Raw genomic sequence first — 7,029 nt, forward strand, 5'->3', positions numbered from 1 at the left:
ACGGAGGAACGAGGAGAGGGGCGCCAGGCTACAGCCGGGAGCGGCGCAAAGGTGAGGGCAGAGCACTGGGAAGGGGGCGGCGCCCCGGGCCCGGGTCCAGGCGGTGCGTCGCGGGCGGGGTGCGGCCGGAGGTGGGTGTGTGCATCTGGGTGTGTCCCGGCGGCGCGGGGGAGGGGGCCGCCCACCCGGGGTCTTGAGGGAGGGGCCCCGCGAGGGGGCGGGTCTGCGGCTCGGCCCGGCCCGGGGCCAAAGGGGCGGAAGGTCGCCGGTGCCGTGAGGGGCGGTGCGGGGAAGCGCCTGGGCGCCGCGGGAGCGGCTGCGGCTCGGACGGGCGGGGCGGCCACGGGACAGGGCGGCGGGGCCGGGAGCGGGGCCCGAGCCCAGTCGAGGAGCAGCACCTACCTCCGGGGGTGGAAATGGGCCGGAATGGGCCGGAACACCGTCCCGGAAGTGAAACCCCCCGCCCCCTCCCCCGGAGCGGGCGACGTGCCGGAAGGAAATCACTCACCCTTACACCGCCCCCCACCCCCAGCGCTTTCCGTTCGCGCCCCCTCCCCTCAGCGTTTCCTCCCCTGCCAGGAGGAGGGCGGAGCCTCGCGTCACGCCGGCAGTCCCGTCCCCGCCCAAAATGACGAGGCCAGGCGGGGCTTCAGGCGCGGGCAGGAGATGGGGCTGGAGGGGAGGAGCTTGAGGGGGGCGGGGCGGGGCTGAGGCGGTGCAGGCGAGGAGCGTGCGTCATGACGTCATGGAGAAGAACATTCTTATACAAGAGTTCGGGCGCCATATCGGTCTTTCGGGGCTGCGAGTCTGCCGGGTAGGCGGTAGGATTTTGCTTTGTGGTCGTTGAAAGCGATCTCTTTCGGATCTTGCAGCCATTAGGAGTTACGCATCCCTGAACTGGAGGGCTTTGCAGGGCCTGTGGCGTGCTTTTGCAGGGACCTCAAGGCGGAGGTGGTGGGAGGTGGTGGTGCGTTGGGAACCGGCGCGACCTAAACTGCCATTGGGGTTGTTGGGTCTAAACCATGGGGAAAACTCGGCTCGAGTGCCCTGCCTGTGATGAAGCCTGTGTTGGTAGGGACATCTGAGAGTGCTGAAGAATGCCAACGGCTCTGAAGGTGGCGGGCGCCGAGTCACCAGAGTAGGCCTTTGTTCCAATGACGGCGCTCCGAGCGTCGAGCGGCTCGATCTGAGGGAAGGACAGATAAGGGTCCACGTGCTTTGGTTAGGTGGCTGTATTCCGCAGTGCACCATTTTTTCGTCAGCCGTCCCATTTTTGGTGCATAGTTTGGTGTATTTGTTGCGTATTCCTACTTGCACGATTTTCATCAGTGGCTCTGGTTGCAGTGTTTTTTTTTTTTGCAACACGAAGTGCATCATTTACTTGGAAGTAAATGAACCATCGGCCCTAAATTGTTGGTACCACATTAGTTTGTGAAACGAATGAATTAAAAATCTAACGTGTACTAGGAATTGCACGGGGTGGGGACGCATTGTGGGTTATTTTGGGGTGGAGAATGGGGATTTAACTCGGGACCAGTCTTAAGCTGATCTACATAACCCAGACGGTTTTTGTTCTGAGACAGGGTGTCCTCTGAAATGCTTCAGCTTCCCGGAGTAGCAGCAGTATGGCTCCACATGGCATCTTGTGGACAGGTAAGAATGAAGTATGCCTAGAAATGGTTTTTGTGTTAAGCCTATGATGGTGTAAGAGTAGTGGACAGAAGAGGTTTCTGAAAAAAATTTATTCTGAGGCTTTAATAATTTCCACATGTAATCTGATTTTTAATTCAAGGATGTTTCTCACTGTTTACTATTTTGTTTTCTAGTTATATGCCAAAGGAATGAGTACGGAGGTGAGACACTTGAAATTTCCTCTTGGGGGATTTAGACTTAAAACTAAATGTGCTACAATGATGACATTTATTTGCTACTCTTGACTGCAAGAATGACGATAGTCTACACCACCATTATCCTAACTGAGGCACACAAAATGATGATTTGGGGTTTGTAGAGATTGCATCTAGTTTACATGAAATTATTTCTTCCCAGGTCCTAAACAGCCTCAATATCTGGGCACAAGGTTAGAAACATTTATATACTCTACTCATGCATTATTTAAATATAAGGATTAGAAAGTAGACAACAATCTTGTATTACCCCTTTCCAAATGTGATCTGCTCTAATTGTGAAACCAAATTGCTGGGGGGAGGAGGAAGAGGCAGATACGATGATGGTTGCATAGTTCAGCAGATTTAAATCATGAAGACATTAACCACTTCTGATGTATCCGGGATTGTTGTGCATTGCTGTTAATTAGCACAAGAAATGTCCAGTAAGTAGCTCTAAGATCTAATATTTTATCTTAAAATTCTCTTTTGTAGGTACTAGATAGAACAGAAGTAGAAATGGTGAGTAAAACTAGTCCAACTAAACATCGGTAGCTGGGCAAATGAAGGCACATGTGGCTTTTTCGGATTGCATTTTTACATAGTAAGCACTCATGCCTGAGGGATGGATTCATTAAATACCAGTACCTTACCTGCTACCGTTTGTAAGACTTGTCATTGTGGCCTGGATGATGATAAGCAGATGACTGACTGAATGTGAAGTTTATAATTAGCTCTAGCTGATTGCAGGCATTGTTGGTTTGGGCTGGGAGAAATTGCATCTTTGGCTATTCTAAAATCACCCTTATTTATTAGGTGGAGTCTGATTTGTTTGGGCCAGCTTTATTTTTCTAGTAAGTATTGGAAATCATCACCTTGAATGCCAGTGAAGTGCATGCTTGTTGCATAGTTAATATTTGACAATGAAAACTTGGCATCTTTGAGCATGTTGAGTGGGGTTTTTGTAATGATGTTGTTCAAATGTCTGACCTGAAATGAGCATGTTGACAAGTTTTACACTGAAGAACCCAAGATAAACAGTTTGAAAAGAATTGATGACATTTAACATATTAATGAAGTTTCTCCTTTTATTATAGTTACTGGACATACATTTTGATCTGGATGGTGTGACTGGGTAAGACTATGAATAAAATTCTTTGACTCCTGATGTCTTAGGCTTATAATTCTGAAACATGATTTTACCAACATTGTTGCGTTAAGGACATTCTTGTTAAACCAGTAGACCAGAATTAATAGACTGTGTACAAGGTAGTCTTTATAAGAGTTTGAATAAGGGTTGTAAGTTTTTGAATAATGTAAATAAATTGTTTTCAAAATTAGTATGCAACTATTGGGAATAAGTATCTAAAGAAATAACTTTTTCAGGTCCAGTTTGGAGACCTTTTTAAATAAAGGTATGCATCTTATTTATCTTACGTATTTATTGTGCAAGGTGCTGTTAGTGATGACTTTTAAAGTTAAAACAGATGGGAATCTCTCTGAAAGAGAATGAAGATTAATTTAAAACTGAAACAGTAGTTGGAAAGTATTTAGAAATCTATTCGTTAACTACCTATTACTAAATCACACAAAATTTCTACAGGTACAAAGAATCACCTTGGGAAGCAGTGTGTAAGAAGTTGAAAGCAAAGGTATAGCAATCTCAAGGTTTTTGGTGAGTGGGGGTGAACTAAGGCCTTCCATATGCTAGGTGGGCACCCTAGGCCTCAAGTTGAACCTAGACTAGATGGCCTAAAAGCCGATACAATGATGATAACATAGTTCAGCAGACTTTCACTGATGAGCAAACATGTCTTTCGCTCCTATCTGATGTATCTGGCTCAACAGTCCAACTCATTCTCATGAAAATGGCCTTTTATTGTCCCCATACAAAATATTTAGGAACTGGAGTATTACATCTTGCTTAAATGTGTCCTACCCTGTTCTCCTTTAAAGGCAGGAGTGAAGCTGGGCAAGATTTTTATATGCCTGTCATCCCATCTTCATTAGCCTGAAGCATGACCATTGCCTGAGCCCAGGAGTCGGTGGGTCAGCCGAAGCAATATAGTTGCCTCACGATTGGAAGGTTAGTAGCTTAAATTTTCTTAGGATGTTTTTATGGCATATTCACAAATTACCCAGACTGCACCAAATTAGTGATTAACTAGCTATTTTTTAAAGATAAAAATGTACCACTAAAAAGTGAAAGTGGGTAGGCCCTTTATCATTTACTTTGGGATGATGGGAATTGAACCCAGGGCTTCATGAATGCTAATCTATGCTCTACCATAGAGCTACAGACCCAGACCAGATATCAAGTGGGTATTTTTTTTTCCATCCTCAAACAGGTGTGTGAAATTCTGAGCTCTTTAAGGTATGTAAAGATTTGGTACATATAATACCTTAGAGTGTAACCAGTGATGTAATGATTCTGCCAAATGAATATAATGATATCACTTATAAAACCGTTCCATTTTGATTCTGAGGTTACCACATTGAAAAGCATCACATAATTCTTTTTTGCTATGATTAATACAGACTTTTTGGTTTTAGGGCTTTTGTGGCACCTGCAGGCACATCACAATCCTTAGAAAGGTGAGTATTGAAAATACTTAGCACTGTTCCTATTGCTGAATACATGATGATCTCACCCCAGCTTGAACTCTCTCACTGATTACTTGATGACAGTAAAAGATCTGATATTCTGTGTTCCCCAAGTACCATTTAAGTTGTAATTTGGAAATTGGCTAAAAGTGGTGTCTTTGTTGCAGGCAGCTGGAATGGATTCTCTTGGGATAGAAGATTGAATGCGTCCATCACTTCAGTTTCTGAAAGTTTTTGGGGCTGAGGGTTGTACCCATGAAGTGTATTTCAAGTAGGATGGGGAAGGGAATAAATATGCCTAATAAAACTAATTGAGGAAAGTTTTTGTGCTTTGTCATTTTGAGTGGAAAAAGAGCTTGCACAAGTCATGAAGAAAAACTATGGTATTGCTTCGTTATCTGTGTAGGCAGTTAATTTTACATGGGTGTTTTATGCTTAAATTGCCACACACAGCCATTACTATAGTAATGCCATATTTAGTGCAACAGAAATAAGATGTGCTCAGGATAAGTCATGTTTGGAGGATCCTCTGTGGGGCTTAGACTGCTTTTCAGCAGGAAGTACCTGAAAAGTAGTCATGGAGAGAACTTGAGGCAAGGGAAAATATAAAATTTGGATTATCACTGTTAAGACCTCCCAAAGGAATCTGCTTTTTGAGACTGTCAGGTCATTGCAGTCCTTATTTGACCAATTGTGAAGAAAGGAATGTTTAAGCCAGTGCAAAGGATCTACTTTTAACATAAAAACATTCTTAAACTGGTGGGTTCATTGAGCAAGTATTGATGCTGAAATTGGTGGACAATAGGGATATAACTGGTTATGTTAAAGTGGTCTACCTTAAGAGATGGATAATAGATGATTGGTATTGCTTAGTACTGGAGCATTTACCTCGTTTTCCCTGTGTTCAAAGTTACTGAAAAACCCTATCCAGGAAATGGCAAATGTTTCTGGAGTGATGTTCTTGGGTGAGTGGATTTCCAGTTAACTCGTTTCCTGAACAAACTCATTAGCTCCGCATGAATTTGTTTCATTACTGTGGGTTTTTCCCAAGGCCTAGGCATGTGCTAAGTAAGCATTCTCAGTCCCCCTGTCCTTTTTGAGAGTTAACCAATCCTGATGTGGAATTAATTATTCTGCTTCAGTTTCAGTAGCTGTGATCACAAGTGTGTGCCACTGTCTGGCAATTATCTTTCAAAAACTATTTGTCATATAATGGGGTGGTTATGTCTTAACAATACTTGGTTGTCTACTAAACAGACTGGCCCTGAATTTTTCTGCCTTGTTCATCTTAAGGGCACTCATAGTAAAGGTGTCCTTATTATACTCTGCATACACCTTACAGTATTTCAGGACAGCCAATTTAAATTTAGCTTTCCTCACTTATTGGGATTTTTAGACTGACTCTGATGTTTGAGAACTTTTAATTCCTAGAGTATAAGGACCCTAAGATGTGAGAATTAGGAGTGGTGGTGTCCCGTAATCCCATCAATTTAGAATAGAACAAGACCGAGTTTCCAATGAGAAGGGTGAGGCTGCAGCTCAGTAGCAGAACGCTCCAATATCCAGAAAAAATCCAGCATATAACTAGATGGGATTGAGAGATTTGATTGGCCATATGGGAGTGGTAAAGCCAGGAATTTGCCAGGTTTATCTTAAAATTTTAAATCAGTAGTCAAGTACAGAAATCTGACTTGGATGTATATTTAGTACATGGCCCGTACCTGCAGTCGCCCAGACGTCCACCTAACAACACTTTTTGTAGTTCTAGATGGACGGCATACCTTTATTTTTATGTGGTGCTGTTGATCAAACCCAGTGCCTCTTGCGTGGTAGGCAGGCTCTGCCAGGGAGCTACAGCCCCAGCACCCCACCTAACATTTTTACTAAATACTTGGGCATAAGAAAAAGATGTCCTTAAGGCAGCCATCCTTCAGTTGTATTAAAAAGGAACGTGATCTGCTTCAGATGAAACTGGGAAAATGAAGTGGTGTGCATCCACTGTATTAAGCCACCAAAGCCTACACAGGAACAGGCCCAGCGGCCTCATCACCTGACCTGTCTTCCCAGCAAGGAGAAGTTGCTCCAAGGACAAAGCTCTCAGCCAATGGTACTTAAGCTGCTGTGGCCGAAAACTGCTTATGCTGGCTTTTTTTTGGCAATGCTGGGGGATTGAACCTGGTGCCTTGCACATACTAGGCAAAGGCTTGCTCTATTGCTTTTTAAAATGAGCAACAGAATAAAATTTAAATTATTTTGGAGGCTGGGAAGATTGGACTTGAAATAAACTTAGTTCCTGGTCTATGGTTTATGCATTCCAAGGTCCTGTTTGTGGTGATTTTTAATTTTTTAAAGAAAATTCTTAATTTCAAATATTGCCTTACCCCAATGATGAATATCTTAAATAAGAATATTTCCCTATATTTCAGAATAGACAGGTTTGTGTGTGTGCGTGTGTGTGTGTGTGTTTTTTTTTTTTTTCCTCTGATCTGAAGAAAAACTGAGTAATGCCCAAAGTGAGTTTGACATATCAGGGCAGGAC

General features: G+C 43.7%; 1 long non-coding RNA gene and 10 other non-coding genes across 14 annotated transcripts; all 11 read left to right on the plus strand.

The window, feature by feature from the left end:
* Window positions 1-30: 30 nt before the first annotated feature.
* Window positions 31-4,802, plus strand: LOC124961567 (uncharacterized). 4 transcript variants are annotated; one of them, XR_007104288.1, is made up of 13 exons: window positions 31-51; window positions 1,584-1,653; window positions 1,827-1,853; window positions 2,050-2,080; window positions 2,382-2,408; window positions 2,703-2,740; window positions 2,984-3,021; window positions 3,273-3,301; window positions 3,490-3,538; window positions 3,843-3,972; window positions 4,235-4,260; window positions 4,440-4,481; window positions 4,658-4,802. It is a non-coding gene; the product is annotated as an uncharacterized LOC124961567 (long non-coding RNA). The 4 variants fall into 4 exon arrangements; XR_007104287.1 differs by lacking the exon at window positions 31-51 and adding an exon at window positions 782-821; XR_007104286.1 differs by lacking the exon at window positions 31-51 and adding an exon at window positions 784-814.
* LOC124962485 (small nucleolar RNA SNORD74) lies at window positions 1,043-1,122 on the plus strand. The gene has a single exon (XR_007104500.1). It is a non-coding gene; the product is annotated as a small nucleolar RNA SNORD74 (small nucleolar RNA).
* Window positions 1,692-1,754, plus strand: LOC124962501 (small nucleolar RNA SNORD75). The gene has a single exon (XR_007104514.1). It is a non-coding gene; the product is annotated as a small nucleolar RNA SNORD75 (small nucleolar RNA).
* On the plus strand, window positions 1,904-1,984 carry LOC124962477 (small nucleolar RNA SNORD24). Its single transcript, XR_007104493.1, has one exon. It is a non-coding gene; the product is annotated as a small nucleolar RNA SNORD24 (small nucleolar RNA).
* Window positions 2,223-2,289, plus strand: LOC124962499 (small nucleolar RNA SNORD77). The gene has a single exon (XR_007104512.1). It is a non-coding gene; the product is annotated as a small nucleolar RNA SNORD77 (small nucleolar RNA).
* LOC124962486 (small nucleolar RNA SNORD44) lies at window positions 2,571-2,632 on the plus strand. Its single transcript, XR_007104501.1, has one exon. It is a non-coding gene; the product is annotated as a small nucleolar RNA SNORD44 (small nucleolar RNA).
* Window positions 2,849-2,913, plus strand: LOC124962500 (small nucleolar RNA SNORD78). Its single transcript, XR_007104513.1, has one exon. It is a non-coding gene; the product is annotated as a small nucleolar RNA SNORD78 (small nucleolar RNA).
* Window positions 3,341-3,424, plus strand: LOC124962480 (small nucleolar RNA SNORD79). The gene has a single exon (XR_007104496.1). It is a non-coding gene; the product is annotated as a small nucleolar RNA SNORD79 (small nucleolar RNA).
* On the plus strand, window positions 3,646-3,725 carry LOC124962487 (small nucleolar RNA snR60/Z15/Z230/Z193/J17). The gene has a single exon (XR_007104502.1). It is a non-coding gene; the product is annotated as a small nucleolar RNA snR60/Z15/Z230/Z193/J17 (small nucleolar RNA).
* On the plus strand, window positions 4,299-4,375 carry LOC124962484 (small nucleolar RNA SNORD47). The gene has a single exon (XR_007104499.1). It is a non-coding gene; the product is annotated as a small nucleolar RNA SNORD47 (small nucleolar RNA).
* LOC124962479 (small nucleolar RNA SNORD81) lies at window positions 4,517-4,593 on the plus strand. The gene has a single exon (XR_007104495.1). It is a non-coding gene; the product is annotated as a small nucleolar RNA SNORD81 (small nucleolar RNA).
* Window positions 4,803-7,029: the final 2,227 nt, after the last annotated feature.

Source organism: Sciurus carolinensis, chromosome 12, assembly GCF_902686445.1.
Source record: "Sciurus carolinensis chromosome 12, mSciCar1.2, whole genome shotgun sequence".
Taxonomy (NCBI): domain Eukaryota; kingdom Metazoa; phylum Chordata; class Mammalia; order Rodentia; family Sciuridae; genus Sciurus; species Sciurus carolinensis.